Consider the following 8,368-nt stretch of genomic DNA (forward strand, 5'->3'; position numbering starts at 1 on the left):
TGTTACACTATTTTTAATTTATAGAATTTCTTTTAATTCTTTCTGCTTGCATAATCATCTGTTCTTGTATGGTGTTTACTTTTTTTTTATCATAGCCCTTAGCACATAAATTATAGTTATTTTAAAAACCCTGTCTGATAATTTTAACATCTGAGTCTGATTGTGATGATTGCTTTGCCTTTCAGAATGTTTTTTCTTGCCTTTGGCATGCCTTGTAATTTTCTGTGGTAAAGCTACTGAGATATACATATATGACTGAGATATAGGAACTGAAATAAATGGGCCTTTACTGTGGGGATTTAAATTAATCTGGCTAGAAGTTAAATCGTGTTTAATGTTTCCTAGAGGCTTTAAATTCCTCTCAAATCCATTTTTTGTTTTGGTCTTATCTTGACTTTGGGCTTCCCTACATACTCCTCCCTCAGAGAATGTCTCCATCTTGGCTGCAATCCATGGTTTTTTGTTTTTGTTTTTAAAGATCTATTTATTTATTTTAGAGAAAGAGAGTACTAGCAGGGGGGAGGAGCAGAGGGAGAGAGGGAAGAGAGAGAGAAGCAGACTCTCCACTGAGCACAGAGCCTGATGAGGAGCTAGATCTCACAACCCTGAGCTGAAGAGTTGGATGATTAACTGACTAAGCCACCCAAGTGGCCCTGCAATCCACTGTTTTTATACTAGAGCCCTGTTGATATGATGGTAAGGTGTAGGGGAAGTGAGCATTCCATAATCTGATCAAATCTCAGTCTTTTAAAAATATTTTTGAAACATTTATTTATTCTAGAGCGAGAGACTGGGGGAAGGGGCAGAGGGAGAGAATCTGCAAGCAGATTCCCTACTGAGCATGTAGCCCATAGTGAAGCTTGATCCCACAGCCCATGAGATCATCACCTGGGCCAAAACCAAGAGTCACTCAACCAACTGAGCCACCCAGGTGCCCCCAAATCTCAGTCCTTTAGTGGCCCTGTATCTTTGGGTTATGACTTTCACATGTGCTTCTCCAGTGCAAGCCCCTTACCCCCTTCTCTGGCATCAGTATTCACAATCTATTTACCTAAAGCCCTAACCTGTGTTGACTATTTTCTTCCCTTTGGTGAGCCAGGAAAGCTGGAGGGGCCTTGGATTGAAGCAACTCTCTTTCTCCAGCTCTCTTTTGCCTAGTGATCACACACATCTTTGTTATTTATGGAGAATGCTCTGGATGTGTCTCACAATGACTTCCCACTAGTTCACCTTGCCAGAGCCATGAAGGGATATTTCTCAGATCTTCACCATGAATTCCTGGAGCTAGAGACCATGAAAGTGTGGGGGGAGTCCTATAACTTTGTGCCCTAGAAATTTAAGTTATCACCCAAAGTAACTGAAAGCATTATATATGATAACGTACCTAAGTCATTGGTCTTATTGCTGGTATATAATAATACTCAATAGCCAATTTTACTGTTAATAGTAATAGCTCGAGGTCCTACATTATATTTGAGGAATACAGAAATAATTAAAACTGCTCTCAAGGAGCCGACTGTCCAGAAGACAGATCTAAACGAATAAATATATACTATAATAATTGCTATAATATGTACTAGCTACATCTGTCTGGAAAGAGTAAGAAAAGGTAAAATGGGAATGTATGATGTACATCCTAATAAAGTTGTTAATAAATTAGCCAATGAATATTGACTTAACACCTATTACTTGGCTAGCACTGGGGTAAGGCATTGTTAATACTTAACCACAACTTTAATTTGATATTTTGATCTTCAAAAGCAGAAAGAGCAAGTAGTATTATTTTCATTTTAAGAAAAATGATGATCAAACAGGACAAGGGACTTTCCCAAGTTCTTACAATAAGCTCTTAGAAAAAAGACAATATTCAGGACACATAAATTTTACAGCAACTCCTACTGATTCAAACTAAATATTCTTACTCCTATATAGCGGAATGAGACATTGTATTTTTTTTCCTCTCAGATTCAGCAGTCACTCATCTTACAGCACTTTCAAGCAGAAAAGGATAAAAATTTCCCATATTAATATATTTTGAAACAGAATTTGTTATCTAGAGCATTCTACATCAGCTAAAAGTTTCAAATGAAAAATGATCATGTTGCAATAACTAGTTGTTCTAGTATATTTTTTTCCCAATTCTAAACTGAATCATACCTAAAGTAAAGATTAGATCATACGCTGTAAAATGAATGGGTAACTTGATCTTACAGGAGTCAAAATACCAACACAAGCTGGAATGGGTATAAAATTGGAAAACTGGGACTCACTTAGCTCAGCACTTAAATCATCTGCAGTGCAGAAAAGGCAATTCTAAAATCTTTGAGACAGCTACTCTGCTGGGTAATAATGGATTAAATTATCAGTTTCTCTTTATTGAAGATCATAATACCCTATATAAAATGAAGAAATAGCTTATAGATCTGCCATGAAGTGAGGGAGAAAAATGATCTGGACTTCAAATGGAAGTTTCCCATTTTCTGCCAATGCACCAGATCACATTCAACTCACAGGGAGATTATATTGTCTTACCAAAAACATCTTCAAAACTAAATTTTATAAATTTCCATCTGTGCTTAGTAATATAATGCTACCATCTCAGAGAACCTAGCTTCCTGCTAGTTTCCTGAAGAAAATTCAGAAGTGACGACTTAATGGGTAAGGGATAAATTCCTTATTGGACTGGATGCTTTGGGACACATAGTCTATTTATTATGCTATTAGGTGGTCATCCCAGAGAGGGACCCTGTAATTAACAACTATTTTGTTGTACATGTAAACTGAAATTAAGACGTACGTCCAGTTTCTGCTTAGATGTAGAAAGTTATAAAGAGTGTCACTCTCTTCCTCTTAAAATAAGAGCAATAAAAACAAAAGCCAAAAAAAGCACAAGGTTTTTGTTTTTGTTTTTTACTTTTTTTGAACACATCAAAAAGTTGAGGTCACAGGACAACAAAATAGTCCAAAGTCTAATGAGATAAAGTACAGAACATGAGCATTTTCTTACCAAGGGGCAGATATTGCTACAAAACAGACAGAAGAATTGTCAGAACTGTTAACAAACTGGCAGAGGTCATGTGTGGGCTGGAGAAAGTGTGAAGACCTTAGGGGCTAGAGATACAGAATGAGTTCATAAATATTTATAAGTTCTTCTTCATGGACCTCACCAAATACTCACAAAAAATTAAAAATTTAAAAAGGAAGGAGGGAAGGAAGGAAGAACAGAACAGAACAGAGCTGGGCAATTCCCTAAACGTGTAGGCTTAGAAAGGGGAACATCAGTTACTATAGGAAGAGCATGTAACCCTACTCAGATTCTTCCTCCAGATCATCACTAATGAACAAAGGTTTTGGACTGTGGAGGGAGGACAAATACTGTTGCCTTTAGAGCACTGGTGAAACCCATTCCATCTGGAGAAGAAAATAGGGGAAAAAATATTCTGCCCATGGGAGGGAGACAGAAATGCATACTGGGCTCAGAAAAATAGCTGGAAGAAGATCAGAAGCACAAAAATGCTACATTCCAGAGACCCAAGGGCACGGTGCTTACCCAAAGCTAAGGCTTCTTTAGAACAAGGGACTATTTCTCTCCTATCCACCACCACCAGAAAAACAAATATTACAAACCTAACACTGAAGTGTTGCTGGAAGAGGGATAGGAGAGAGACAAAAGGGTGTGGAGAGAAGCTATCTGAGGCAAAACTCATAGGAAAGGGTGCCTGGATGGCTCAGTCAGTTAAACATCTGACTCTTACTTTTGGCTTAGGTCATGATCTCAGGGTAATGAGATTGAGCCCTGAGATAGGCTCCACTCAGCAAGGAGTCTGCTTGAGATTCTTTCCCTCTCCCTTCCCCTCTACTCCTCCCCTCGCTTGCTCTATCTCTCTCTCAAACAAATAAATAAGTAAAATCTTTAAAAAAAAATAAAATGGGGGCACTTGGGTGCCTCAGTCAGTTAAGCATCTGATTCTTGATTTCAGCTCAGGTCATGATCTCAGGGTTGTGAAATGAACCCCACATTGGGCTCCATGCTCAGTGTGGAGCCTGCTTAAGATTCTCTCTCTTTCCCTCTGCCCCTCCCCACTCTCTCTTTTCAAAAAACAAGATGAAACAACAACAACAACAAAAACAACTCATAGGGAAGACCGAGAACTCAGAATTGAATATATAATGAGAAAATCCCCCTGGTAAGTGATCCCCAGCCCTAAATACAAAATATCCCAAGAAAAATTTAAAACCTGTGGTTCTCTTAAGGTGTCCATAGCAACAGCAAACCCTAACTCAGCTCAATTCCAAATTAGATTGACTCACATCACCACACTACAGAGTTAACAGAAGGAAAGGCATGACCATTTTCTGGCATAAAAACTACTTACCTCAGTCTCTGCTGCCATAAATAATACATACAATTTTAACAACAAAAGTAATGGGGCATATTAAAAAGCAAGAAAAACCAGCACATTGCTATGTGAAAAGACATTCAATAGAATCAGACTTATGTGTGCCACAGATAATGGAAAAATATCCAATTACATTGAAACTGAAAATAACTATAATTTATATTTTAAAAACTTTAATAGAAAAGGTAGGAAAAAATCATGATAAAATGGATAATTTTGCATTCAAAGCAGTTGAGGAAAGAATCAGTGACCTTGAAGATAGATCAATATAACTTACCCAAACTGAAACACAAAAAGGAAAGAAAAGATTAAAATATTAAAAATAAAACATAGCATGAAAGAGCATTGAGATAATATCAAATATTCTAACACACACATTACTGGAATCACAGAGACGAAAGAAAGAAGGTGGAAGAAATACTTGAAAAAAATTATGAAATAGAATTTTCCAAAATTAATGACATGTAACAAACCACAGATACAAAAAGTTCAAAGAACACCAAAAAGTACAAATACCAACACACACACACAGAGGCATATCAAATTCAAACTACTAAAAACAAAAATCAGAGGAAATCTTGAAAGTAGATAGAAAAAGACACTAATACATAATACATTACATATAGAGGAAAAATTACAGCACATTTCTCATTAGAAACAGTGAAAGACAGAAGAAATTGGCATCACAGTCTTAAAGAGCTAGAAGAAAAAATTTACCATCCCAGAATTCTATACCTAGAAGAAAATCTTTCAAAAAATGGAGAAATGAAACTTTCTGAAGAAACAAAAATTTAGAATATACATTTATAGGAAACTTGCACTGTTAAGAGATGTTCTTCAGGCAGAAGGAATATGATACCACACAGAAAAGTGGATCTACACGAATAAGAGAATTGGGAAGATAATAAATGAAGATAAAAATAAAATGTGTTTTCTTGCTTTTAATATCTCTAGAAGGTAAACATCTAAACCAAAACAGTAATAATGTATTCTGTGTTTATAGCATATATAAAAGTCAAACATCTGCCAACAAAAGTGCAGAGGGTGAGAGGTAGAAACTGGGAATGTACTGTTGTAAGATCTTTATATTAATGAAAGATTGTATAATGCAATTTGAAAGTGATCTCTGATTATTTAAAAATATATATTGTAAAGTGTAGGGTAACAACTAAACTTTTTTAAAATAGTAAATCAAATAAGAAAAAATGGCTCAATCAGACCAAGCAAAGGCAGAAAAGTTGAAAAAAATGGTATAAATAGAAAACAGACAGCAAGATGGTAGGTTTTAATCTGTGCATATCAGTAAATTACACAAAATATTTAATATAAAAATAACAAGAGACAGACTTTCAGGTTGAATAAGAAAGCAAGACCCAACTACATGCTGGTGAAAAGAATTTCACTTTAAATACAAAATATAGTTAGGTTAACAGTGAAATGTTAAATAACCCATGGATTAAATAAGACATCAAGAGGACTTAAAATATTTTGAACTGAGTGAAAATGAAAACACAACGTATCAAAATTTAAAAGATACCACCAAATAGTACTTCAAGGAAAACTCACAGCACTAAATATCTGTTAGAAAAAAATAAAGTTATCAAATTAATAATTTTATCATTCACCTTAAGAAATTAAAAATGGCAAGCATATTAAATTCCATCTCACCCTGGCATCTGCTAACCACTGAAGCCCCAGGCAGTTCTGTGGCACCAGGCTCCCAGTGGGCTCCAGCAAACTCAGCTCCCAACATCCCAGCACTGGCTGACTCCCCACAGCCCTGAGTGGCTCCTGTGACATTAGGTTATCAGTCAACATTTACAAACCCAGGTTCCAGCAGGTGCCTATGAATCCAGGGTCCCAGAGGGCCCCAGTGCCAAGCTGACTACCACCCTCCCAGGATTTTGACCTGCATCAGTACCAGGCCACCCAAGGACTAAAGCAGCAAGGCCACCCATGGACATCACCAGACTGCCCACCCAGAATCTCTAGATGGGCAGACTGATGAAAGGTTTTGTCTTCAGAAGCCAGTCTATAGAGACAAGAAGGGGGTCTACATCTTCAAATGTGTAGACACCAATGCAAGGACATAATATTCATGAATAATCAAAGAAATAAGACATCACCAAAGAAAACTAATAAAATTCTAATGACTGACCTAAAGAGAAATCTATGAACTATCTGACAAATGATTCATATTAATCCTCTTGAAGTAATTTGGTGAACTATAGGAATACACAAATAGACAACCAAATGAAATTAGGAAAACAATGAGTGTAGAATATGAGAAGTAGACAAACAGAAACTATTAAAAAAAAAAAGCAGAATCTTGGAGTAGACAACTACAATGACTGAACTGAAGAATTCACTAAAGAGCTTCAATGACAAACTCAAGCAGAATTAATGAACTAGAAGACAGGTTATTTGAAATCAGAGGAAAAAAAAGAAGAAAGAATGATAGAGAGTGAAGAAAGCCTACATGAATAATAAGATACCACAAAAGAAACAATCTACATGTTGGAGTCCCAGGAGAAGTGAGAAAGAAAGGAGCAGAAAGCTTATCTAAAGAAATAATGGCTAACTTACCAAATCTGGGGAGAGATTTAGACATCTAAGTTCATGAAGCTAATAGGTCACCCTGAAATTTCACCCAAAATGATCTCTGAGACACATAAAAATAAAACAAAACAAAACAAAAAAACAACTGCCTAAAATCAAAGATAAAGATAGATCCCAGGAATAAACCCACTTATATACAATCAAGGATTTGACAGGATAGACAAGAAGATGCAATGGCAAAAGGATAGTTTCTTCAATAAATCGCATTAGTAAAACTGGACAACCACACACAAAACGATAAAACTGGACCCGTATCGTACACCTCTCACAAAAATTAACTCAAAATGGACTGAAGACTTAAATGTAAGACCTGAAAGTGTAAAACTACTATAAGAAAACAGAGAAAGATCTCCTTGACTTCGGTCTTGGCAAAATGTTTTTGGACATGACACATAAAGCACAAGCAACAAAAGCAAACATAAATGAGTGGGAATTATATTAAATTTAAAATTATCTGTACAGCAAAAGAAATAATCACCAAAATGAAAAGGCAACTTATGAAATGAGAGAAAATATTTGCAAACCATGATAAAGGCTAATATCCAAAAATATATAAGGAACTCACACAACTCAATAGCAAAAACCCCAAACAACATGATTTAAAAATGGGCAAAAGACTTGAATAGACATTTCTCCAAAGAAGAGATACAAATGGCCAAAAAGTACATGAAACAGTGCTCAACGTCATCAATCATCAGGGAAATGCAAATTAAAACAATGATATATCTTCTCACAACTGTTAGAATGGCTATCATCAAAAAGACAAGGATAACAAATGCTGGCAAGGATGTGGAAAAAAGGAAATCCTTGTGCACTGTTGGTGGGAATGTAAACTGGTGCAGCCACTGTGGAAAACAGTATGGAGGTTCTTCAAAAAACTAAAAATAGAACTTCCATATGATCCAGCAATCTTACTTCTGAGATATATCCAAAGGAAATAAAATCACTATCTCAAAGAGATATCAGCACCCCATGTTCCCTGCAACATTATTCACATTACCCAAAACTCAAAAACAACCTAGGTATCCACTGACAGATAAATGGATAAAGAAGATGTGCTATAATAAACAATGGAATATTATTTAGCCGTAAAAAGAACGAAATCCTGCCATTTATGACAATATGGATCGACCTTGAGAATATTATGCTAACTGAAGTAAGACAGAGAAAGAAAAATACTGTATGTTCTCACTTATATATGGAATCTAAAAAAGCTGAACTCATAGAAATAGAGTGTAGAATGGTGGTTTCCAGAGGCTGGGGGTAGGAAAAATGGGGAGACACTGGCCAAATCAAACTCCCAGCTATAAGATAGATCAGATCTGGGGATCTAACACACAATAGAGTGA

This window comes from Leptonychotes weddellii, chromosome 3, assembly GCF_054177405.1.
Source record: "Leptonychotes weddellii isolate Sample4059 chromosome 3, ASM5417740v2, whole genome shotgun sequence".
In the NCBI taxonomy this organism is placed as follows: Eukaryota; Metazoa; Chordata; class Mammalia; order Carnivora; family Phocidae; genus Leptonychotes; species Leptonychotes weddellii.